Here is a 23,568-nt window from a genome sequence, read left to right as displayed (position 1 = left end):
GTTCAATAGACAGAGCACACGATATAGCAGAATTATCAAATCTATTCCATTTGGACTGTATTTTTAATAGTCATGATAACATGCTAGCATGTGAGTCGATCTTGCACAGTGAATAATGGAGCAGTGCAGTATCTACTTGGTTAGCACTAGATGGCTCAAATGGGGAGAAATGAAAACAGTGAGCTCCAGTGGCGCAATCGGTTAGCGCGCGGTACTTATACAGCAGTACTTGCACTGAGCCCTGCCGAGGTTGTGAGTTCGAGCCTCACCTGGAGCAGTTGATTGGTTTTCATAAACCATTTCACTAAAAGTAAAGATTAGACTCAGAATAAAGACGTCTCTTGCTATAGAGTCTTAACTTCTTTTCAGGATCTGCGTGTCCGACTCCTCCAGGTGCCAAATATCACATATCCTATGCGATGCTCCTTATAAACATTCAATGATGTACCATCTTGCATAGCATGCAAACACCACATCAGTGCATTTAAAAATACTTTTGTAGAATAATAAATATGATGAATACATTGTTGTCACGGGATAACCATAAACTGAGGAGCTGCAAACAGTGCTGTGTCAGCTACATACAATAAAATTTAACTCAAAGAAATATCAAAAGAAGAGCATCATCATATTAAAGTTTCTAGTCAACATAAGAGTTGCACCATAGCAGCTTATGGTGCTTTCTGCTCAGATTGTGCCTCCAATCCCACATTGACTTTTTTAGTTCTTTGCAATTTTAAAAAACAATTCCTGCTCAAAGCTAGCTTTTCAAAACCATTCAACCTATTACATTCATTTCTCTAACCTGTGAATGTGGTCCATGTTCTCTTTTCCTCATTCCCATCATGATACTCCCTTTCCGGAAACCAAGTTCACTTCTTTATCCAGCCCACCCATCCAAGGTCACCAAATCTATGAAGCAATTCTGCTTTTTCTCACATTCTCTCCATGTACAAGATACCTTGTATCAATTGAATGGACAGCAGGAGAGGTGAATATTTATGGTTAGTGGGGGTGGGGTTTTGAAGATTAACCTCATTTGACTAAGAGCCGGGGTATCTGGGAGAAAAAGTATTTTAAGGGGGATGAAGTTCATATCTCCTTGGTGAAATTTCTAGAGCCTTATTTCATCCTTTCTGTGGATGCAGACTCAGTCGGAACAGACGTCCTAGTCCTCGCTCTGCCTTTCAAAGGAACTCTAAATATGCATGGCTTATTTGGCTTTGCCCGGCAGGGCTTGCCCGGCGGGGTGAGAATGGCGTTTGTCAGGCGTTCGTCAGGCGATCGGAAGGGGTGAGGCAATAGTTTATGGTTCAATGGTTTTCATGAAGTCTTCTTGATAAGATGAAAGATGGAAAGGGAAGCTTGTCAATAAGCAAACTTAAGACAAGGTGTGACTCCTAGAAAGAATGACTTAAAAACAACATACAGAAACACACATATAAAAAGGCCCTGATGAGGCTTGAACTCATGACCCCTGGTTTACAAGACCAGTGCTCTGCCACTGAGCTACAAGGCCGGTCTGCCTGCAGTTTGTAAATCGCAACATGTATTCTTACTGCGGTATGAAGATATCTATGATTTTGAGACTCTGTATGGAAATGCAGTTGCATTTGAATGTCTACATGCGTGCACAAATCGAAGAGCATGCTTAAGACACTTTTCTTGAAAGTAGGAAAAACTCCATTTTGATTTGAGAACATAAGAGTATTCACATTTATGACCATACTGAAAGCTCTAGTGAGTATGTCCGCAATCAGTGACAGATAGAGAACTCACTTATTAGAAGTGATCTGTCTCTGTGGGGCAGACAAATGTAAACACTCATACACTTGAGACGGCTGAAACTTTAGGAGTAAGAAATGCTTTTTTATCAGTCTATCTATCCAAACTGGTTGGAAGGCCAGGAGTGAGGAATAGGCAATCCTCTGGACACTTCATGAAAGATCTAATTTCAATTAAGCACAAAATAATTCCCTTTATTTGACATAAATGCCATAATGGAATAGTCAGTTGGGCCCTTCTAGTGGATTATGGCAGTGTCTTGAAAGAGAGTGTAATTGTACTACAAGACATGCTCACCTTCAAAAGAGTGTCTGATGGCTTTCCGACGAAGGTGGGATTCGAACCCACGCGTGCAGAGCACAATGGATTAGCAGTCCATCGCCTTAACCACTCGGCCACCTCGTCTGCCTTAGGAGCCTATATTTCATTTTTGGTGAAATTCTAACTATGTGCTAATTAAAAATAAGCATAAGTTTATCCTAGACTGTGTCAGAACGGCAAATGTATGGGGTGTTCAATAGACAGAGCACACGATATAGCAGAATTATCAAATCTATTCCATTTGGACTGTATTTTTAATAGTCATGATAACATGCTAGCATGTGAGTCGATCTTGCACAGTGAATAATGGAGCAGTGCAGTATCTACTTGGTTAGCACTAGATGGCTCAAATGGGGAGAAATGAAAACAGTGAGCTCCAGTGGCGCAATCGGTTAGCGCGCGGTACTTATACAGCAGTACTTGCACTGAGCCATGCCGAGGTTGTGAGTTCGAGCCTCACCTGGAGCAGTTGATTGGTTTTCATAAACCATTTCACTAAAAGTAAAGATTAGACTCAGAATAAAGACGGCTCTTGCTATAGAGTCTTAACTTCTTTTCAGGATCTGCGTGTCCGACTCCTCCAGGTGCCTAATATCACATATCCTATGCGATGCTCCTTATAAACATTCAATGATGTACCATCTTGCATAGCATGCAAACACCACATCAGTGCATTTAAAAATACTTTTGTAGAATAATAAATATGATGAATACATTGTTGTCACGGGATAACCATAAACTGAGGAGCTGCAAACAGTGCTGTGTCAGCTACATACAATAAAATTTAACTCAAAGAAATATCAAAAGAAGAGCATCATCATATTAAAGTTTCTAGTCAACATAAGAGTTGCACCATAGCAGCTTATGGTGCTTTCTGCTCAGATTGTGCCTCCAATCCCACATTGACTATTTTAGTTCTTTGCAATTTTAAAAAACAATTCCTGCTCAAAGCTAGCTTTTCAAAACCATTCAACCTATTACATTTATTTCTCTAACCTGTGAATGTGGTCCATGTTCTCTTTTCCTCATTCCCATCATGATACTCCCTTTCCGGAAACCAAGTTCACTTCTTTATCCAGCCCACCCATCCAAGGTCACCAAATCTATGAAGCAATTCTGCTTTTTCTCACATTCTCTCCATGTACAAGATACCTTGTATCAATTGAATGGACAGCAGGAGAGGTGAATATTTATGGTTAGTGGGGGTGGGGTTTTGAAGATTAACCTCATTTGACTAAGAGCCGGGGTATCTGGGAGAAAAAGTATTTTAAGGGGGATGAAGTTCATATCTCCTTGGTGAAATTTCTAGAGCCTTATTTCATCCTTTCTGTGGATGCAGACTCAGTCGGAACAGACGTCCTAGTCCTCGCTCTGCCTTTCAAAGGAACTTTAAATATGCATGGCTTATTTGGCTTTGCCCGGCAGGGCTTGCCCGGCGGGGTGAGAATGGCGTTTGTCAGGCGTTCGTCAGGCGATCGGAAGGGGTGAGGCAATAGTTTATGGTTCAATGGTTTTCATGAAGTCTTCTTGATAAGATGAAAGATGGAAAGGGAAGCTTGTCAATAAGCAAACTTAAGACAAGGTGTGACTCCTAGAAAGAATGACTTGAAAACAACATACAGAAACACACATATAAAAAGGCCCTGATGAGGCTTGAACTCAAGACCCCTGGTTTACAAGACCAGTGCTCTGCCACTGTGCTACAAGGCCGGTCTGCCTGCAGTTTGTAAATCGCAACATGTATTCTTACTGCGGTATGAAGATATCTATGATTTTGAGACTCTGTATGGAAATGCAGTTGCATTTGAATGTCTACATGCGTGCACAAATCGAAGAGCATGCTTAAGACACTTTTCTTGAAAGTAGGAAAAACTCCATTTTGATTTGAGAACATAAGAGTATTCACATTTATGACCATACTGAAAGCTCTAGTGAGTATGTCCGCAATCAGTGACAGATAGAGAACTCACTTATTAGAAGTGATCTGTCTCTGTGGGGCAGACAAATGTAAACACTCATACACTTGAGACGGCTGAAACTTTAGGAGTAAGAAATGCTTTCTTATCAGTCTATCTATCCAAACTGGTTGGAAGGCCAGGAGTGAGGAATAGGCAATCCTCTGGACACTTCATGAAAGATCTAATTTCAATTAAGCACAAAATACTTCCCTTTATTTGACATAAATGCCATAATGGAATAGTCAGTTGGGCCCTTCTAGTGGATTATGGCAGTGTCTTGAAAGAGAGTGTAATTGTACTACGAGACATGCTCACCTTCAAAAGAGTGTCTGATGGCTTTCCGACGAAGGTGGGATTCGAACCCACGCGTGCAGAGCACAATGGATTAGCAGTCCATCGCCTTAACCACTCGGCCACCTCGTCTGCCTTAGGAGCCTATATTTCATTTTTGGTGAAATTCTAACTATGTGCTAATTAAAAATAAGCATAAGTTTATCCTAGACTGTGTCAGAACGGCAAATGTATGGGGTGTTCAATAGACAGAGCACACGATATAGCAGAATTATCAAATCTATTCCATTTGGACTGTATTTTTAATAGTCATGATAACATGCTAGCATGTGAGTCGATCTTGCACAGTGAATAATGGAGCAGTGCAGTATCTACTTGGTTAGAACTAGATGGCTCAAATGGGGAGAAATGAAAACAGTGAGCTCCAGTGGCGCAATCGGTTAGCGCGCGGTACTTATACAGCAGTACTTGCACTGAGCCATGCCGAGGTTGTGAGTTCGAGCCTCACCTGGAGCAGTTGATTGGTTTTCATAAACCATTTCACTAAAAGTAAAGATTAGACTCAGAATAAAGACGGCTCTTGCTACAGAGTCTTAACTTCTTTTCAGGATCTGCGTGTCCGACTCCTCCAGGTGCCAAATATCACATATCCTATGCGATGCTCCTTATAAACATTCAATGATGTACCATCTTGCATAGCATGCAAACACCACATCAGTGCATTTAAAAATACTTTTGTAGAATAATAAATATGATGAATACATTGTTGTCACGGGATAACCATAAACTGAGGAGCTGCAAACAGTGCTGTGTCAGCTACATACAATAAAATGTAACTCAAAGAAATATCAAAAGAAGAGCATCATCATATTAAAGTTTCTAGTCAACATAAGAGTTGCACCATAGCAGCTTATGGTGCTTTCTGCTCAGATTGTGCCTCCAATCCCACATTGACTTTTTTAGTTCTTTGCAATTTTAAAAAACAATTCCTGCTCAAAGCTAGCTTTTCAAAACCATTCAACCTATTACATTTATTTCTCTAACCTGTGAATGTGGTCCATGTTCTCTTTTCCTCATTCCCATCATGATACTCCCTTTCCGGAAACCAAGTTCACTTCTTTATCCAGCCCACCCATCCAAAGTCACCAAATCTATGAAGCAATTCTGCTTTTTCTCACATTCTCTCCATGTACAAGATACCTTGTATCAATTGAATGGACAGCAGGAGAGGTGAATATTTATGGTTAGTGGGGGTGGGGTTTTGAAGATTAACCTCATTTGACTAAGAGCCGGGGTATCTGGGAGAAAAAGTATTTTAAGGGGGATGAAGTTCATATCTCCTTGGTGAAATTTCTAGAGCCTTATTTCATCCTTTCTGTGGATGCAGACTCAGTCGGAACAGACGTCCTAGTCCTCGCTCTGCCTTTCAAAGGAACTCTAAATATGCATGGCTTATTTGGCTTTGCCCGGCAGGGCTTGCCCGGCGGGGTGAGAATGGCGTTTGTCAGGCGTTCGTCAGGCGATCGGAAGGGGTGAGGCAATAGTTTATGGTTCAATGGTTTTCATGAAGTCTTCTTGATAAGATGAAAGATGGAAAGGGAAGCTTGTCAATAAGCAAACTTAAGACAAGGTGTGACTCCTAGAAAGAATGACTTGAAAACAACATACAGAAACACACATATAAAAAGGCCCTGATGAGGCTTGAACTCTCATGACCCCTGGTTTACAAGACCAGTGCTCTGCCACTGAGCTACAAGGCCGGTCTGCCTGCAGTTTGTAAATCGCAACATGTATTCTTACTGCGGTATGAAGATATCTATGATTTTGAGACTCTGTATGGAAATGCAGTTGCATTTGAATGTCTACATGCGTGCACAAATCGAAGAGCATGCTTAAGACACTTTTCTTGAAAGTAGGAAAAACTCCATTTTGATTTGAGAACATAAGAGTATTCACATTTATGACCATACTGAAAGCTCTAGTGAGTATGTCCGCAATCAGTGACAGATAGAGAACTCACTTATTAGAAGTGATCTGTCTCTGTGGGGCAGACAAATGTAAACACTCATACACTTGAGACGGCTGAAACTTTAGGAGTAAGAAATGCTTTCTTATCAGTCTATCTATCCAAACTGGTTGGAAGGCCAGGAGTGAGGAATAGGCAATCCTCTGGACACTTCATGAAAGATCTAATTTCAATTAAGCACAAAATACTTCCCTTTATTTGACATAAATGCCATAATGGAATAGTCAGTTGGGCCCTTCTAGTGGATTATGGCAGTGTCTTGAAAGAGAGTGTAATTGTACTACGAGACATGCTCACCTTCAAAAGAGTGTCTGATGGCTTTCCGACGAAGGTGGGATTCGAACCCACGCGTGCAGAGCACAATGGATTAGCAGTCCATCGCCTTAACCACTCGGCCACCTCTTCTGCCTTGGGGGCCTATATTTCATTTTTGGTGAAATTCTAACTATGTGCTAATTAAAAATAAGCATAAGTTTATCCTAGACTGTGTCAGAACGGCAAATGTATGGGGTGTTCAATAGACAGAGCACACGATATAGCAGAATTATCAAATCTATTCCATTTGGACTGTATTTTTAATAGTCATGATAACATGCTAGCATGTGAGTCGATCTTGCACAGTGAATAATGGAGCAGTGCAGTATCTACTTGGTTAGCACTAGATGGCTCAAATGGGGAGAAATAAAACCAGCGAGCTCCAGTGGCGCAATCGGTTAGCGCGCGGTACTTATACAGCAGTACTTGCACTGAGCCATGCCGAGGTTGTGAGTTCGAGCCTCACCTGGAGCAGTTGATTGGTTTTCATAAACCATTTCACTGAAAGGAAAGATTAGACTCAGAATAAAGACGGCACTTGCTAGAGAGTCTTAACTTCTTTTCAGGATCTGCGTGTCCGACTCCTCCAGGTGCCAAATATCACATATCCTATGCGATGCTCCTTATAAACATTCAATGATGTACCATCTTGCATAGCATGCAAACACCACATCAGTGCATTTAAAAATACTTTTGTAGAATAATAAATATGATGAATACATTGTTGTCACGGGATAACCATAAACTGAGGAGCTGCAAACAGTGCTGTGTCAGCTACATACAATAAAATTTAACTCAAAGAAATATCAAAAGAAGAGCATCATCATATTAAAGTTTCTAGTCAACATAAGAGTTGCACCATAGCAGCTTATGGTGCTTTCTGCTCAGATTGTGCCTCCAATCCCACATTGACTTTTTTAGTTCTTTGCAATTTTAAAAAACAATTCCTGCTCAAAGCTAGCTTTTCAAAACCATTCAACCTATTACATTTATTTCTCTAACCTGTGAATGTGGTCCATGTTCTCTTTTCCTCATTCCCATCATGATACTCCCTTTCCGGAAACCAAGTTCACTTCTTTATCCAGCCCACCCATCCAAGGTCACCAAATCTATGAAGCAATTCTGCTTTTTCTCACATTCTCTCCATGTACAAGATACCTTGTATCAATTGAATGGACAGCAGGAGAGGTGAATATTTATGGTTAGTGGGGGTGGGGTTTTGAAGATTAACCTCATTTGACTAAGAGCCGGGGTATCTGGGAGAAAAAGTATTTTAAGGGGGATGAAGTTCATATCTCCTTGGTGAAATTTCTAGAGCCTTATTTCATCCTTTCTGTGGATGCAGACTCAGTCGGAACAGACGTCCTAGTCCTCGCTCTGCCTTTCAAAGGAACTTTAAATATGCATGGCTTATTTGGCTTTGCCCGGCACGGCTTGCCCGGCGGGGTGAGAATGGCGTTTGTCAGGCGTTCGTCAGGCGATCGGAAGGGGTGAGGCAATAGTTTATGGTTCAATGGTTTTCATGAAGTCTTCTTGATAAGATGAAAGATGGAAAGGGAAGCTTGTCAATAAGCAAACTTAAGACAAGGTGTGACTCCTAGAAAGAATGACTTGAAAACAACATACAGAAACACACATATAAAAAGGCCCTGATGAGGCTTGAACTCAAGACCCCTGGTTTACAAGACCAGTGCTCTGCCACTGTGCTACAAGGCCGGTCTGCCTGCAGTTTGTAAATCGCAACATGTATTCTTACTGCGGTATGAAGATATCTATGATTTTGAGACTCTGTATGGAAATGCAGTTGCATTTGAATGTCTACATGCGTGCACAAATTGAAGAGCATGCTTAAGACACTTTTCTTGAAAGTAGGAAAAACTCCATTTTGATTTGAGAACATAAGAGTATTCACATTTATGACCATACTGAAAGCTCTAGTGAGTATGTCCGCAATCAGTGACAGATAGAGAACTCACTTATTAGAAGTGATCTGTCTCTGTGGGGCAGACAAATGTAAACACTCATACACTTGAGACGGCTGAAACTTTAGGAGTAAGAAATGCTTTCTTATCAGTCTATCTATCCAAACTGGTTGGAAGGCCAGGAGTGAGGAATAGGCAATCCTCTGGACACTTCATGAAAGATCTAATTTCAATTAAGCACAAAATACTTCCCTTTATTTGACATAAATGCCATAATGGAATAGTCAGTTGGGCCCTTCTAGTGGATTATGGCAGTGTCTTGAAAGAGAGTGTAATTGTACTACAAGACATGCTCACCTTCAAAAGAGTGCCTGATGGCTTTCCGACAAAGGTGGGATTCGAACCCACGCGTGCAGAGCACAATGGATTAGCAGTCCATCGCCTTAACCACTCGGCCACCTCGTCTGCCTTAGGAGCCTATATTTCATTTTTGGTGAAATTCTAACTATGTGCTAATTAAAAATAAGCATAAGTTTATCCTAGACTGTGTCAGAACGGCAAATGTATGGGGTGTTCAATAGACAGAGCACACGATATAGCAGAATTATCAAATCTATTCCATTTGGACTGTATTTTTAATAGTCATGATAACATGCTAGCATGTGAGTCGATCTTGCACAGTGAATAATGGAGCAGTGCAGTATCTACTTGGTTAGCACTAGATGGCTCAAATGGGGAGAAATGAAAACAGTGAGCTCCAGTGGCGCAATCGGTTAGCGCGCGGTACTTATACAGCAGTACTTGCACTGAGCCATGCCGAGGTTGTGAGTTCGAGCCTCACCTGGAGCAGTTGATTGGTTTTCATAAACCATTTCACTAAAAGTAAAGATTAGACTCAGAATAAAGACGGCTCTTGCTATAGAGTCTTAACTTCTTTTCAGGATCTGCGTGTCCGACTCCTCCAGGTGCCAAATATCACATATCCTATGCGATGCTCCTTATAAACATTCAATGATGTACCATCTTGCATAGCATGCAAACACCACATCAGTGCATTTAAAAATACTTTTGTAGAATAATAAATATGATGAATACATTGTTGTCACGGGATAACCATAAACTGAGGAGCTGCAAACAGTGCTGTGTCAGCTACATACAATAAAATTTAACTCAAAGAAATATCAAAAGAAGAGCATCATCATATTAAAGTTTCTAGTCAACATAAGAGTTGCACCATAGCAGCTTATGGTGCTTTCTGCTCAGATTGTGCCTCCAATCCCACATTGACTTTTTTAGTTCTTTGCAATTTTAAAAAACAATTCCTGCTCAAAGCTAGCTTTTCAAAACCATTCAACCTATTACATTTATTTCTCTAACCTGTGAATGTGGTCCATGTTCTCTTTTCCTCATTCCCATCATGATACTCCCTTTCCGGAAACCAAGTTCACTTCTTTATCCAGCCCACCCATCCAAGGTCACCAAATCTATGAAGCAATTCTGCTTTTTCTCACATTCTCTCCATGTACAAGATACCTTGTATCAATTGAATGGACAGCAGGAGAGGTGAATATTTATGGTTAGTGGGGGTGGGGTTTTGAAGATTAACCTCATTTGACTAAGAGCCGGGGTATCTGGGAGAAAAAGTATTTTAAGGGGGATGAAGTTCATATCTCCTTGGTGAAATTTCTAGAGCCTTATTTCATCCTTTCTGTGGATGCAGACTCAGTCGGAACAGACGTCCTAGTCCTCGCTCTGCCTTTCAAAGGAACTTTAAATATGCATGGCTTATTTGGCTTTGCCCGGCAGGGCTTGCCCGGCGGGGTGAGAATGGCGTTTGTCAGGCGTTCGTCAGGCGATCGGAAGGGGTGAGGCAATAGTTTATGGTTCAATGGTTTTCATGAAGTCTTCTTGATAAGATGAAAGATGGAAAGGGAAGCTTGTCAATAAGCAAACTTAAGACAAGGTGTGACTCCTAGAAAGAATGACTTGAAAACAACATACAGAAACACACATATAAAAAGGCCCTGATGAGGCTTGAACTCAAGACCCCTGGTTTACAAGACCAGTGCTCTGCCACTGTGCTACAAGGCCGGTCTGCCTGCAGTTTGTAAATCGCAACATGTATTCTTACTGCGGTATGAAGATATCTATGATTTTGAGACTCTGTATGGAAATGCAGTTGCATTTGAATGTCTACATGCGTGCACAAATTGAAGAGCATGCTTAAGACACTTTTCTTGAAAGTAGGAAAAACTCCATTTTGATTTGAGAACATAAGAGTATTCACATTTATGACCATACTGAAAGCTCTAGTGAGTATGTCCGCAATCAGTGACAGATAGAGAACTCACTTATTAGAAGTGATCTGTCTCTGTGGGGCAGACAAATGTAAACACTCATACACTTGAGACGGCTGAAACTTTAGGAGTAAGAAATGCTTTCTTATCAGTCTATCTATCCAAACTGGTTGGAAGGCCAGGAGTGAGGAATAGGCAATCCTCTGGACACTTCATGAAAGATCTAATTTCAATTAAGCACAAAATACTTCCCTTTATTTGACATAAATGCCATAATGGAATAGTCAGTTGGGCCCTTCTAGTGGATTATGGCAGTGTCTTGAAAGAGAGTGTAATTGTACTACAAGACATGCTCACCTTCAAAAGAGTGCCTGATGGCTTTCCGACAAAGGTGGGATTCGAACCCACGCGTGCAGAGCACAATGGATTAGCAGTCCATCGCCTTAACCACTCGGCCACCTCGTCTGCCTTAGGAGCCTATATTTCATTTTTGGTGAAATTCTAACTATGTGCTAATTAAAAATAAGCATAAGTTTATCCTAGACTGTGTCAGAACGGCAAATGTATGGGGTGTTCAATAGACAGAGCACACGATATAGCAGAATTATCAAATCTATTCCATTTGGACTGTATTTTTAATAGTCATGATAACATGCTAGCATGTGAGTCGATCTTGCACAGTGAATAATGGAGCAGTGCAGTATCTACTTGGTTAGCACTAGATGGCTCAAATGGGGAGAAATGAAAACAGTGAGCTCCAGTGGCGCAATCGGTTAGCGCGCGGTACTTATACAGCAGTACTTGCACTGAGCCATGCCGAGGTTGTGAGTTCGAGCCTCACCTGGAGCAGTTGATTGGTTTTCATAAACCATTTCACTAAAAGTAAAGATTAGACTCAGAATAAAGACGGCTCTTGCTATAGAGTCTTAACTTCTTTTCAGGATCTGCGTGTCCGACTCCTCCAGGTGCCAAATATCACATATCCTATGCGATGCTCCTTATAAACATTCAATGATGTACCATCTTGCATAGCATGCAAACACCACATCAGTGCATTTAAAAATACTTTTGTAGAATAATAAATATGATGAATACATTGTTGTCACGGGATAACCATAAACTGAGGAGCTGCAAACAGTGCTGTGTCAGCTACATACAATAAAATTTAACTCAAAGAAATATCAAAAGAAGAGCATCATCATATTAAAGTTTCTAGTCAACATAAGAGTTGCACCATAGCAGCTTATGGTGCTTTCTGCTCAGATTGTGCCTCCAATCCCACATTGACTTTTTTAGTTCTTTGCAATTTTAAAAAACAATTCCTGCTCAAAGCTAGCTTTTCAAAACCATTCAACCTATTACATTTATTTCTCTAACCTGTGAATGTGGTCCATGTTCTCTTTTCCTCATTCCCATCATGATACTCCCTTTCCGGAAACCAAGTTCACTTCTTTATCCAGCCCACCCATCCAAGGTCACCAAATCTATGAAGCAATTCTGCTTTTTCTCACATTCTCTCCATGTACAAGATACCTTGTATCAATTGAATGGACAGCAGGAGAGGTGAATATTTATGGTTAGTGGGGGTGGGGTTTTGAAGATTAACCTCATTTGACTAAGAGCCGGGGTATCTGGGAGAAAAAGTATTTTAAGGGGGATGAAGTTCATATCTCCTTGGTGAAATTTCTAGAGCCTTATTTCATCCTTTCTGTGGATGCAGACTCAGTCGGAACAGACGTCCTAGTCCTCGCTCTGCCTTTCAAAGGAACTTTAAATATGCATGGCTTATTTGGCTTTGCCCGGCAGGGCTTGCCCGGCGGGGTGAGAATGGCGTTTGTCAGGCGTTCGTCAGGCGATCGGAAGGGGTGAGGCAATAGTTTATGGTTCAATGGTTTTCATGAAGTCTTCTTGATAAGATGAAAGATGGAAAGGGAAGCTTGTCAATAAGCAAACTTAAGACAAGGTGTGACTCCTAGAAAGAATGACTTGAAAACAACATACAGAAACACACATATAAAAAGGCCCTGATGAGGCTTGAACTCAAGACCCCTGGTTTACAAGACCAGTGCTCTGCCACTGTGCTACAAGGCCGGTCTGCCTGCAGTTTGTAAATCGCAACATGTATTCTTACTGCGGTATGAAGATATCTATGATTTTGAGACTCTGTATGGAAATGCAGTTGCATTTGAATGTCTACATGCGTGCACAAATCGAAGAGCATGCTTAAGACACTTTTCTTGAAAGTAGGAAAAACTCCATTTTGATTTGAGAACATAAGAGTATTCACATTTATGACCATACTGAAAGCTCTAGTGAGTATGTCCGCAATCAGTGACAGATAGAGAACTCACTTATTAGAAGTGATCTGTCTCTGTGGGGCAGACAAATGTAAACACTCATACACTTGAGACGGCTGAAACTTTAGGAGTAAGAAATGCTTTCTTATCAGTCTATCTATCCAAACTGGTTGGAAGGCCAGGAGTGAGGAATAGGCAATCCTCTGGACACTTCATGAAAGATCTAATTTCAATTAAGCACAAAATACTTCCCTTTATTTGACATAAATGCCATAATGGAATAGTCAGTTGGGCCCTTCTAGTGGATTATGGCAGTGTCTTGAAAGAGAGTGTAATTGTACTACGAGACATGCTCACCTTCAAAAGAGTGTCTGATGGCTTTCCGACGAAGGTGGGATTCGAACCCACGCGTGCAGAGCACAATGGATTAGCAGTCCATCGCCTTAACCACTCGGCCACCTCGTCTGCCTTAGGAGCCTATATTTCATTTTTGGTGAAATTCTAACTATGTGCTAATTAAAAATAAGCATAAGTTTATCCTAGACTGTGTCAGAACGGCAAATGTATGGGGTGTTCAATAGACAGAGCACACGATATAGCAGAATTATCAAATCTATTCCATTTGGACTGTATTTTTAATAGTCATGATAACATGCTAGCATGTGAGTCGATCTTGCACAGTGAATAATGGAGCAGTGCAGTATCTACTTGGTTAGAACTAGATGGCTCAAATGGGGAGAAATGAAAACAGTGAGCTCCAGTGGCGCAATCGGTTAGCGCGCGGTACTTATACAGCAGTACTTGCACTGAGCCATGCCGAGGTTGTGAGTTCGAGCCTCACCTGGAGCAGTTGATTGGTTTTCATAAACCATTTCACTAAAAGTAAAGATTAGACTCAGAATAAAGACGGCTCTTGCTATAGAGTCTTAACTTCTTTTCAGGATCTGCGTGTCCGACTCCTCCAGGTGCCAAATATCACATATCCTATGCGATGCTCCTTATAAACATTCAATGATGTACCATCTTGCATAGCATGCAAACACCACATCAGTGCATTTAAAAATACTTTTGTAGAATAATAAATATGATGAATACATTGTTGTCACGGGATAACCATAAACTGAGGAGCTGCAAACAGTGCTGTGTCAGCTACATACAATAAAATGTAACTCAAAGAAATATCAAAAGAAGAGCATCATCATATTAAAGTTTCTAGTCAACATAAGAGTTGCACCATAGCAGCTTATGGTGCTTTCTGCTCAGATTGTGCCTCCAATCCCACATTGACTTTTTTAGTTCTTTGCAATTTTAAAAAACAATTCCTGCTCAAAGCTAGCTTTTCAAAACCATTCAACCTATTACATTTATTTCTCTAACCTGTGAATGTGGTCCATGTTCTCTTTTCCTCATTCCCATCATGATACTCCCTTTCCGGAAACCAAGTTCACTTCTTTATCCAGCCCACCCATCCAAAGTCACCAAATCTATGAAGCAATTCTGCTTTTTCTCACATTCTCTCCATGTACAAGATACCTTGTATCAATTGAATGGACAGCAGGAGAGGTGAATATTTATGGTTAGTGGGGGTGGGGTTTTGAAGATTAACCTCATTTGACTAAGAGCCGGGGTATCTGGGAGAAAAAGTATTTTAAGGGGGATGAAGTTCATATCTCCTTGGTGAAATTTCTAGAGCCTTATTTCATCCTTTCTGTGGATGCAGACTCAGTCGGAACAGACGTCCTAGTCCTCGCTCTGCCTTTCAAAGGAACTCTAAATATGCATGGCTTATTTGGCTTTGCCCGGCAGGGCTTGCCCGGCGGGGTGAGAATGGCGTTTGTCAGGCGTTCGTCAGGCGATCGGAAGGGGTGAGGCAATAGTTTATGGTTCAATGGTTTTCATGAAGTCTTCTTGATAAGATGAAAGATGGAAAGGGAAGCTTGTCAATAAGCAAACTTAAGACAAGGTGTGACTCCTAGAAAGAATGACTTGAAAACAACATACAGAAACACACATATAAAAAGGCCCTGATGAGGCTTGAACTCTCATGACCCCTGGTTTACAAGACCAGTGCTCTGCCACTGAGCTACAAGGCCGGTCTGCCTGCAGTTTGTAAATCGCAACATGTATTCTTACTGCGGTATGAAGATATCTATGATTTTGAGACTCTGTATGGAAATGCAGTTGCATTTGAATGTCTACATGCGTGCACAAATCGAAGAGCATGCTTAAGACACTTTTCTTGAAAGTAGGAAAAACTCCATTTTGATTTGAGAACATAAGAGTATTCACATTTATGACCATACTGAAAGCTCTAGTGAGTATGTCCGCAATCAGTGACAGATAGAGAACTCACTTATTAGAAGTGATCTGTCTCTGTGGGGCAGACAAATGTAAACACTCATACACTTGAGACGGCTGAAACTTTAGGAGTAAGAAATGCTTTCTTATCAGTCTATCTATCCAAACTGGTTGGAAGGCCAGGAGTGAGGAATAGGCAATCCTCTGGACACTTCATGAAAGATCTAATTTCAATTAAGCACAAAATACTTCCCTTTATTTGACATAAATGCCATAATGGAATAGTCAGTTGGGCCCTTCTAGTGGATTATGGCAGTGTCTTGAAAGAGAGTGTAATTGTACTACGAGACATGCTCACCTTCAAAAGAGTGTCTGATGGCTTTCCGACGAAGGTGGGATTCGAACCCACGCGTGCAGAGCACAATGGATTAGCAGTCCATCGCCTTAACCACTCGGCCACCTCTTCTGCCTTGGGGGCCTATATTTCATTTTTGGTGAAATTCTAACTATGTGCTAATTAAAAATAAGCATAAGTTTATCCTAGACTGTGTCAGAACGGCAAATGTATGGGGTGTTCAATAGACAGAGCACACGATATAGCAGAATTATCAAATCTATTCCATTTGGACTGTATTTTTAATAGTCATGATAACATGCTAGCATGTGAGTCGATCTTGCACAGTGAATAATGGAGCAGTGCAGTATCTACTTGGTTAGCACTAGATGGCTCAAATGGGGAGAAATGAAACCAGCGAGCTCCAGTGGCGCAATCGGTTAGCGCGCGGTACTTATACAGCAGTACTTGCACTGAGCCATGCCGAGGTTGTGAGTTCGAGCCTCACCTGGAGCAGTTGATTGGTTTTCATAAACCATTTCACTGAAAGGAAAGATTAGACTCAGAATAAAGACGGCACTTGCTAGAGAGTCTTAACTTCTTTTCAGGATCTGCGTGTCCGACTCCTCCAGGTGCCAAATATCACATATCCTATGCGATGCTCCTTATAAACATTCAATGATGTACCATCTTGCATAGCATGCAAACACCACATCAGTGCATTTAAAAATACTTTTGTAGAATAATAAATATGATGAATACATTGTTGTCACGGGATAACCATAAACTGAGGAGCTGCAAACAGTGCTGTGTCAGCTACATACAATAAAATTTAACTCAAAGAAATATCAAAAGAAGAGCATCATCATATTAAAGTTTCTAGTCAACATAAGAGTTGCACCATAGCAGCTTATGGTGCTTTCTGCTCAGATTGTGCCTCCAATCCCACATTGACTTTTTTAGTTCTTTGCAATTTTAAAAAACAATTCCTGCTCAAAGCTAGCTTTTCAAAACCATTCAACCTATTACATTTATTTCTCTAACCTGTGAATGTGGTCCATGTTCTCTTTTCCTCATTCCCATCATGATACTCCCTTTCCGGAAACCAAGTTCACTTCTTTATCCAGCCCACCCATCCAAGGTCACCAAATCTATGAAGCAATTCTGCTTTTTCTCACATTCTCTCCATGTACAAGATACCTTGTATCAATTGAATGGACAGCAGGAGAGGTGAATATTTATGGTTAGTGGGGGTGGGGTTTTGAAGATTAACCTCATTTGACTAAGAGCCGGGGTATCTGGGAGAAAAAGTATTTTAAGGGGGATGAAGTTCATATCTCCTTGGTGAAATTTCTAGAGCCTTATTTCATCCTTTCTGTGGATGCAGACTCAGTCGGAACAGACGTCCTAGTCCTCGCTCTGCCTTTCAAAGGAACTTTAAATATGCATGGCTTATTTGGCTTTGCCCGGCACGGCTTGCCCGGCGGGGTGAGAATGGCGTTTGTCAGGCGTTCGTCAGGCGATCGGAAGGGGTGAGGCAATAGTTTATGGTTCAATGGTTTTCATGAAGTCTTCTTGATAAGATGAAAGATGGAAAGGGAAGCTTGTCAATAAGCAAACTTAAGACAAGGTGTGACTCCTAGAAAGAATGACTTGAAAACAACATACAGAAACACACATATAAAAAGGCCCTGATGAGGCTTGAACTCAAGACCCCTGGTTTACAAGACCAGTGCTCTGCCACTGTGCTACAAGGCCGGTCTGCCTGCAGTTTGTAAATCGCAACATGTATTCTTACTGCGGTATGAAGATATCTATGATTTTGAGACTCTGTATGGAAATGCAGTTGCATTTGAATGTCTACATGCGTGCACAAATTGAAGAGCATGCTTAAGACACTTTTCTTGAAAGTAGGAAAAACTCCATTTTGATTTGAGAACATAAGAGTATTCACATTTATGACCATACTGAAAGCTCTAGTGAGTATGTCCGCAATCAGTGACAGATAGAGAACTCACTTATTAGAAGTGATCTGTCTCTGTGGGGCAGACAAATGTAAACACTCATACACTTGAGACGGCTGAAACTTTAGGAGTAAGAAATGCTTTCTTATCAGTCTATCTATCCAAACTGGTTGGAAGGCCAGGAGTGAGGAATAGGCAATCCTCTGGACACTTCATGAAAGATCTAATTTCAATTAAGCACAAAATACTTCCCTTTATTTGACATAAATGCCATAATGGAATAGTCAGTTGGGCCCTTCTAGTGGATTATGGCAGTGTCTTGAAAGAGAGTGTAATTGTACTACAAGACATGCTCACCTTCAAAAGAGTGCCTGATGGCTTTCCGACAAAGGTGGGATTCGAACCCACGCGTGCAGAGCACAATGGATTAGCAGTCCATCGCCTTAACCACTCGGCCACCTCGTCTGCCTTAGGAGCCTATATTTCATTTTTGGTGAAATTCTAACTATGTGCTAATTAAAAATAAGCATAAGTTTATCCTAGACTGTGTCAGAACGGCAAATGTATGGGGTGTTCAATAGACAGAGCACACGATATAGCAGAATTATCAAATCTATTCCATTTGGACTGTATTTTTAATAGTCATGATAACATGCTAGCATGTGAGTCGATCTTGCACAGTGAATAATGGAGCAGTGCAGTATCTACTTGGTTAGCACTAGATGGCTCAAATGGGGAGAAATGAAAACAGTGAGCTCCAGTGGCGCAATCGGTTAGCGCGCGGTACTTATACAGCAGTACTTGCACTGAGCCATGCCGAGGTTGTGAGTTCGAGCCTCACCTGGAGCAGTTGATTGGTTTTCATAAACCATTTCACTAAAAGTAAAGATTAGACTCAGAATAAAGACGGCTCTTGCTATAGAGTCTTAACTTCTTTTCAGGATCTGCGTGTCCGACTCCTCCAGGTGCCAAATATCACATATCCTATGCGATGCTCCTTATAAACATTCAATGATGTACCATCTTGCATAGCATGCAAACACCACATCAGTGCATTTAAAAATACTTTTGTAGAATAATAAATATGATGAATACATTGTTGTCACGGGATAACCATAAACTGAGGAGCTGCAAACAGTGCTGTGTCAGCTACATACAATAAAATTTAACTCAAAGAAATATCAAAAGAAGAGCATCATCATATTAAAGTTTCTAGTCAACATAAGAGTTGCACCATAGCAGCTTATGGTGCTTTCTGCTCAGATTGTGCCTCCAATCCCACATTGACTTTTTTAGTTCTTTGCAATTTTAAAAAACAATTCCTGCTCAAAGCTAGCTTTTCAAAACCATTCAACCTATTACATTTATTTCTCTAACCTGTGAATGTGGTCCATGTTCTCTTTTCCTCATTCCCATCATGATACTCCCTTTCCGGAAACCAAGTTCACTTCTTTATCCAGCCCACCCATCCAAGGTCACCAAATCTATGAAGCAATTCTGCTTTTTCTCACATTCTCTCCATGTACAAGATACCTTGTATCAATTGAATGGACAGCAGGAGAGGTGAATATTTATGGTTAGTGGGGGTGGGGTTTTGAAGATTAACCTCATTTGACTAAGAGCCGGGGTATCTGGGAGAAAAAGTATTTTAAGGGGGATGAAGTTCATATCTCCTTGGTGAAATTTCTAGAGCCTTATTTCATCCTTTCTGTGGATGCAGACTCAGTCGGAACAGACGTCCTAGTCCTCGCTCTGCCTTTCAAAGGAACTCTAAATATGCATGGCTTATTTGGCTTTGCCCGGCAGGGCTTGCCCGGCGGGGTGAGAATGGCGTTTGTCAGGCGTTCGTCAGGCGATCGGAAGGGGTGAGGCAATAGTTTATGGTTCAATGGTTTTCATGAAGTCTTCTTGATAAGATGAAAGATGGAAAGGGAAGCTTGTCAATAAGCAAACTTAAGACAAGGTGTGACTCCTAGAAAGAATGACTTAAAAACAACATACAGAAACACACATATAAAAAGGCCCTGATGAGGCTTGAACTCATGACCCCTGGTTTACAAGACCAGTGCTCTGCCACTGAGCTACAAGGCCGGTCTGCCTGCAGTTTGTAAATCGCAACATGTATTCTTACTGCGGTATGAAGATATCTATGATTTTGAGACTCTGTATGGAAATGCAGTTGCATTTGAATGTCTACATGCGTGCACAAATCGAAGAGCATGCTTAAGACACTTTTCTTGAAAGTAGGAAAAACTCCATTTTGATTTGAGAACATAAGAGTATTCACATTTATGACCATACTGAAAGCTCTAGTGAGTATGTCCGCAATCAGTGACAGATAGAGAACTCACTTATTAGAAGTGATCTGTCTCTGTGGGGCAGACAAATGTAAACACTCATACACTTGAGACGGCTGAAACTTTAGGAGTAAGAAATGCTTTTTTATCAGTCTATCTATCCAAACTGGTTGGAAGGCCAGGAGTGAGGAATAGGCAATCCTCTGGACACTTCATGAAAGATCTAATTTCAATTAAGCACAAAATAATTCCCTTTATTTGACATAAATGCCATAATGGAATAGTCAGTTGGGCCCTTCTAGTGGATTATGGCAGTGTCTTGAAAGAGAGTGTAATTGTACTACAAGACATGCTCACCTTCAAAAGAGTGTCTGATGGCTTTCCGACGAAGGTGGGATTCGAACCCACGCGTGCAGAGTACAATGGATTAGCAGTCCATCGCCTTAACCACTCGGCCACCTCGTCTGCCTTGGGGGCCTATATTTCATTTTTGGTGAAATTTTAACTATGTGCTAATTAAAAATAAGCATAAGTTTATCCTAGACTGTGTCAGAACGGCAAATGTATGGGGTGTTCAATAGACAGAGCACACGATATAGCAGAATTATCAAATCTATTCCATTTGGACTGTATTTTTAATAGTCATGATAACATGCTAGCATGTGAGTCGATCTTGCACAGTGAATAATGGAGCAGTGCAGTATCTACTTGGTTAGCACTAGATGGCTCAAATGGGGAGAAATGAAAACAGTGAGCTCCAGTGGCGCAATCGGTTAGCGCGCGGTACTTATACAGCAGTACTTGCACTGAGCCATGCCGAGGTTGTGAGTTCGAGCCTCACCTGGAGCAGTTGATTGGTTTTCATAAACCATTTCACTAAAAGTAAAGATTAGACTCAGAATAAAGACGGCTCTTGCTAGAGAGTCTTAACTTCTTTTCAGGATCTGCGTGTCCGACTCCTCCAGGTGCCAAATATCACATATCCTATGCGATGCTCCTTATAAACATTCAATGATGTACCATCTTGCATAGCATGCAAACACCACATCAGTGCATTTAAAAATACTTTTGTAGAATAATAAATATGATGAATACATTGTTGTCACGGGATAACCATAAACTGAGGAGCTGCAAACAGTGCTGTGTCAGCTACATACAATAAAATTTAACTCAAAGAAATATCAAAAGAAGAGCATCATCATATTAAAGTTTCTAGTCAACATAAGAGTTGCACCATAGCAGCTTATGGTGCTTTCTGCTCAGATTGTGCCTCCAATCCCACATTGACTTTTTTAGTTCTTTGCAATTTTAAAAAACAATTCCTGCTCAAAGCTAGCTTTTCAAAACCATTCAACCTATTACATTTATTTCTCTAACCTGTGAATGTGGTCCATGTTCTCTTTTCCTCATTCCCATCATGATACTCCCTTTCCGGAAACCAAGTTCACTTCTTTATCCAGCCCACCCATCCAAGGTCACCAAATCTATGAAGCAATTCTGCTTTTTCTCACATTCTCTCCATGTACAAGATACCTTGTATCAATTGAATGGACAGCAGGAGAGGTGAATATTTATGGTTAGTGGGGGTGGGGTTTTGAAGATTAACCTCATTTGACTAAGAGCCGGGGTATCTGGGAGAAAAAGTATTTTAAGGGGGATGAAGTTCATATCTCCTTGGTGAAATTTCTAGAGCCTTATTTCATCCTTTCTGTGGATGCAGACTCAGTCGGAACAGACGTCCTAGTCCTCGCTCTGCCTTTCAAAGGAACTCTAAATATGCATGGCTTATTTGGCTTTGCCCGGCAGGGCTTGCCCGGCGGGGTGAGAATGGCGTTTGTCAGGCGTTCGTCAGGCGATCGGAAGGGGTGAGGCAATAGTTTATGGTTCAATGGTTTTCATGAAGTCTTCTTGATAAGATGAAAGATGGAAAGGGAAGCTTGTCAATAAGCAAACTTGAGACAAGGTGTGACTCCTAGAAAGAATGACTTAAAAACAACATACAGAAACACACATATAAAAAGGCCCTGATGAGGCTTGAACTCATGACCCCTGGTTTACAAGACCAGTGCTCTGCCACTGAGCTACAAGGCCGGTCTGCCTGCAGTTTGTAAATCGCAACATGTATTCTTACTGCGGTATGAAGATATCTATGATTTTGAGACTCTGTATGGAAATGCAGTTGCATTTGAATGTCTACATGCGTGCACAAATCGAAGAGCATGCTTAAGACACTTTTCTTGAAAGTAGGAAAAACTCCATTTTGATTTGAGAACATAAGAGTATTCACATTTATGACCATACTGAAAGCTCTAGTGAGTATGTCCGCAATCAGTGACAGATAGAGAACTCACTTATTAGAAGTGATCTGTCTCTGTGGGGCAGACAAATGTAAACACTCATACACTTGAGACGGCTGAAACTTTAGGAGTAAGAAATGCTTTTTTATCAGTCTATCTATCCAAACTGGTTGGAAGGCCAGGAGTGAGGAATAGGCAATCCTCTGGACACTTCATGAAAGATCTAATTTCAATTAAGCACAAAATAATTCCCTTTATTTGACATAAATGCCATAATGGAATAGTCAGTTGGGCCCTTCTAGTGGATTATGGCAGTGTCTTGAAAGAGAGTGTAATTGTACTACAAGACATGCTCACCTTCAAAAGAGTGTCTGATGGCTTTCCGACGAAGGTGGGATTCGAACCCACGCGTGCAGAGCACAATGGATTAGCAGTCCATCGCCTTAACCACTCGGCCACCTCAATGGATTAGCAGTCCATCGCCTTAACCACTCGGCCACCTCGTCTGCCTTAGGAGCCTATATTTCATTTTTGGTGAAATTCTAACTATGTGCTAATTAAAAATAAGCATAAGTTTATCCTAGACTGTGTCAGAACGGCAAATGTATGGGGTGTTCAATAGACAGAGCACACGATATAGCAGAATTATCAAATCTATTCCATTTGGACTGTATTTTTAATAGTCATGATAACATGCTAGCATGTGAGTCGATCTTGCACAGTGAATAATGGAGCAGTGCAGTATCTACTTGGTTAGCACTAGATGGCTCAAATGGGGAGAAATGAAAACAGTGAGCTCCAGTGGCGCAATCGGTTAGCGCGCGGTACTTATACAGCAGTACTTGCACTGAGCCATGCTGAGGTTGTGAGTTCGAGCCTCACCTGGAGCAGTTGATTGGTTTTCATAAACAATTTCACTAAAAGTAAAGATTAGACTCAGAATAAAGACGGCTCTTGCTAGAGAGTCTTAACTTCTTTTCAGGATCTGCGTGTCCGACTCCTCCAGGTGCCAAATATCACATATCCTATGCGATGCTCCTTATAAACATTCAATGATGTACCATCTTGCATAGCATGCAAACACCACATCAGTGCATTTAAAAATACTTTTGTAGAATAATAAATATGATGAATACATTGTTGTCACGGGATAACCATAAACTGAG

At 41.0% G+C, this 23,568-nt stretch overlaps 30 non-coding genes across 30 annotated transcripts; 11 read left to right on the top strand and 19 right to left on the bottom strand.

The window, feature by feature from the left end:
- Positions 1–182: 182 nt before the first annotated feature.
- On the top strand, positions 183–277 carry TRNAI-UAU (transfer RNA isoleucine (anticodon UAU)). Its single transcript has 2 exons — positions 183–220; positions 242–277. It is a non-coding gene; the product is annotated as a tRNA-Ile (tRNA).
- A 1,170-nt stretch (positions 278–1,447) lies between these two features.
- On the bottom strand, positions 1,448–1,519 carry TRNAT-UGU (transfer RNA threonine (anticodon UGU)). Its single transcript has one exon. It is a non-coding gene; the product is annotated as a tRNA-Thr (tRNA).
- Positions 1,520–2,108: 589 nt separating this feature from the next.
- Positions 2,109–2,190, bottom strand: TRNAS-GCU (transfer RNA serine (anticodon GCU)). The gene has a single exon. It is a non-coding gene; the product is annotated as a tRNA-Ser (tRNA).
- Positions 2,191–2,479: 289 nt separating this feature from the next.
- On the top strand, positions 2,480–2,574 carry TRNAI-UAU (transfer RNA isoleucine (anticodon UAU)). Its single transcript has 2 exons — positions 2,480–2,517; positions 2,539–2,574. It is a non-coding gene; the product is annotated as a tRNA-Ile (tRNA).
- A 1,170-nt stretch (positions 2,575–3,744) lies between these two features.
- Positions 3,745–3,816, bottom strand: TRNAT-UGU (transfer RNA threonine (anticodon UGU)). Its single transcript has one exon. It is a non-coding gene; the product is annotated as a tRNA-Thr (tRNA).
- A 589-nt stretch (positions 3,817–4,405) lies between these two features.
- TRNAS-GCU (transfer RNA serine (anticodon GCU)) lies at positions 4,406–4,487 on the bottom strand. Its single transcript has one exon. It is a non-coding gene; the product is annotated as a tRNA-Ser (tRNA).
- A 289-nt stretch (positions 4,488–4,776) lies between these two features.
- Positions 4,777–4,871, top strand: TRNAI-UAU (transfer RNA isoleucine (anticodon UAU)). Its single transcript has 2 exons — positions 4,777–4,814; positions 4,836–4,871. It is a non-coding gene; the product is annotated as a tRNA-Ile (tRNA).
- A 1,170-nt stretch (positions 4,872–6,041) lies between these two features.
- TRNAT-UGU (transfer RNA threonine (anticodon UGU)) lies at positions 6,042–6,115 on the bottom strand. The gene has a single exon. It is a non-coding gene; the product is annotated as a tRNA-Thr (tRNA).
- Positions 6,116–6,704: 589 nt separating this feature from the next.
- On the bottom strand, positions 6,705–6,786 carry TRNAS-GCU (transfer RNA serine (anticodon GCU)). The gene has a single exon. It is a non-coding gene; the product is annotated as a tRNA-Ser (tRNA).
- A 289-nt stretch (positions 6,787–7,075) lies between these two features.
- Positions 7,076–7,170, top strand: TRNAI-UAU (transfer RNA isoleucine (anticodon UAU)). Its single transcript has 2 exons — positions 7,076–7,113; positions 7,135–7,170. It is a non-coding gene; the product is annotated as a tRNA-Ile (tRNA).
- A 1,170-nt stretch (positions 7,171–8,340) lies between these two features.
- TRNAT-UGU (transfer RNA threonine (anticodon UGU)) lies at positions 8,341–8,412 on the bottom strand. Its single transcript has one exon. It is a non-coding gene; the product is annotated as a tRNA-Thr (tRNA).
- A 589-nt stretch (positions 8,413–9,001) lies between these two features.
- On the bottom strand, positions 9,002–9,083 carry TRNAS-GCU (transfer RNA serine (anticodon GCU)). Its single transcript has one exon. It is a non-coding gene; the product is annotated as a tRNA-Ser (tRNA).
- Positions 9,084–9,372: 289 nt separating this feature from the next.
- TRNAI-UAU (transfer RNA isoleucine (anticodon UAU)) lies at positions 9,373–9,467 on the top strand. Its single transcript has 2 exons — positions 9,373–9,410; positions 9,432–9,467. It is a non-coding gene; the product is annotated as a tRNA-Ile (tRNA).
- A 1,170-nt stretch (positions 9,468–10,637) lies between these two features.
- On the bottom strand, positions 10,638–10,709 carry TRNAT-UGU (transfer RNA threonine (anticodon UGU)). The gene has a single exon. It is a non-coding gene; the product is annotated as a tRNA-Thr (tRNA).
- A 589-nt stretch (positions 10,710–11,298) lies between these two features.
- On the bottom strand, positions 11,299–11,380 carry TRNAS-GCU (transfer RNA serine (anticodon GCU)). The gene has a single exon. It is a non-coding gene; the product is annotated as a tRNA-Ser (tRNA).
- A 289-nt stretch (positions 11,381–11,669) lies between these two features.
- On the top strand, positions 11,670–11,764 carry TRNAI-UAU (transfer RNA isoleucine (anticodon UAU)). The gene is made up of 2 exons: positions 11,670–11,707; positions 11,729–11,764. It is a non-coding gene; the product is annotated as a tRNA-Ile (tRNA).
- Positions 11,765–12,934: 1,170 nt separating this feature from the next.
- Positions 12,935–13,006, bottom strand: TRNAT-UGU (transfer RNA threonine (anticodon UGU)). The gene has a single exon. It is a non-coding gene; the product is annotated as a tRNA-Thr (tRNA).
- A 589-nt stretch (positions 13,007–13,595) lies between these two features.
- On the bottom strand, positions 13,596–13,677 carry TRNAS-GCU (transfer RNA serine (anticodon GCU)). The gene has a single exon. It is a non-coding gene; the product is annotated as a tRNA-Ser (tRNA).
- A 289-nt stretch (positions 13,678–13,966) lies between these two features.
- Positions 13,967–14,061, top strand: TRNAI-UAU (transfer RNA isoleucine (anticodon UAU)). Its single transcript has 2 exons — positions 13,967–14,004; positions 14,026–14,061. It is a non-coding gene; the product is annotated as a tRNA-Ile (tRNA).
- Positions 14,062–15,231: 1,170 nt separating this feature from the next.
- TRNAT-UGU (transfer RNA threonine (anticodon UGU)) lies at positions 15,232–15,305 on the bottom strand. Its single transcript has one exon. It is a non-coding gene; the product is annotated as a tRNA-Thr (tRNA).
- A 589-nt stretch (positions 15,306–15,894) lies between these two features.
- Positions 15,895–15,976, bottom strand: TRNAS-GCU (transfer RNA serine (anticodon GCU)). The gene has a single exon. It is a non-coding gene; the product is annotated as a tRNA-Ser (tRNA).
- Positions 15,977–16,265: 289 nt separating this feature from the next.
- On the top strand, positions 16,266–16,360 carry TRNAI-UAU (transfer RNA isoleucine (anticodon UAU)). The gene is made up of 2 exons: positions 16,266–16,303; positions 16,325–16,360. It is a non-coding gene; the product is annotated as a tRNA-Ile (tRNA).
- A 1,170-nt stretch (positions 16,361–17,530) lies between these two features.
- On the bottom strand, positions 17,531–17,602 carry TRNAT-UGU (transfer RNA threonine (anticodon UGU)). The gene has a single exon. It is a non-coding gene; the product is annotated as a tRNA-Thr (tRNA).
- Positions 17,603–18,191: 589 nt separating this feature from the next.
- TRNAS-GCU (transfer RNA serine (anticodon GCU)) lies at positions 18,192–18,273 on the bottom strand. The gene has a single exon. It is a non-coding gene; the product is annotated as a tRNA-Ser (tRNA).
- Positions 18,274–18,562: 289 nt separating this feature from the next.
- Positions 18,563–18,657, top strand: TRNAI-UAU (transfer RNA isoleucine (anticodon UAU)). The gene is made up of 2 exons: positions 18,563–18,600; positions 18,622–18,657. It is a non-coding gene; the product is annotated as a tRNA-Ile (tRNA).
- Positions 18,658–19,827: 1,170 nt separating this feature from the next.
- Positions 19,828–19,899, bottom strand: TRNAT-UGU (transfer RNA threonine (anticodon UGU)). The gene has a single exon. It is a non-coding gene; the product is annotated as a tRNA-Thr (tRNA).
- A 589-nt stretch (positions 19,900–20,488) lies between these two features.
- TRNAS-GCU (transfer RNA serine (anticodon GCU)) lies at positions 20,489–20,570 on the bottom strand. The gene has a single exon. It is a non-coding gene; the product is annotated as a tRNA-Ser (tRNA).
- Positions 20,571–20,859: 289 nt separating this feature from the next.
- On the top strand, positions 20,860–20,954 carry TRNAI-UAU (transfer RNA isoleucine (anticodon UAU)). Its single transcript has 2 exons — positions 20,860–20,897; positions 20,919–20,954. It is a non-coding gene; the product is annotated as a tRNA-Ile (tRNA).
- A 1,170-nt stretch (positions 20,955–22,124) lies between these two features.
- TRNAT-UGU (transfer RNA threonine (anticodon UGU)) lies at positions 22,125–22,196 on the bottom strand. Its single transcript has one exon. It is a non-coding gene; the product is annotated as a tRNA-Thr (tRNA).
- Positions 22,197–23,197: 1,001 nt separating this feature from the next.
- On the top strand, positions 23,198–23,292 carry TRNAI-UAU (transfer RNA isoleucine (anticodon UAU)). The gene is made up of 2 exons: positions 23,198–23,235; positions 23,257–23,292. It is a non-coding gene; the product is annotated as a tRNA-Ile (tRNA).
- The last annotated feature ends 276 nt before the right edge of the window (positions 23,293–23,568 follow it).

This window comes from Lissotriton vulgaris, chromosome 5, assembly GCF_964263255.1.
Source record: "Lissotriton vulgaris chromosome 5, aLisVul1.2, whole genome shotgun sequence".
Lineage (NCBI taxonomy): Eukaryota > Metazoa > Chordata > Amphibia > Caudata > Salamandridae > Lissotriton > Lissotriton vulgaris.
This window is presented reverse-complemented; position numbering and strand designations above follow the sequence as displayed.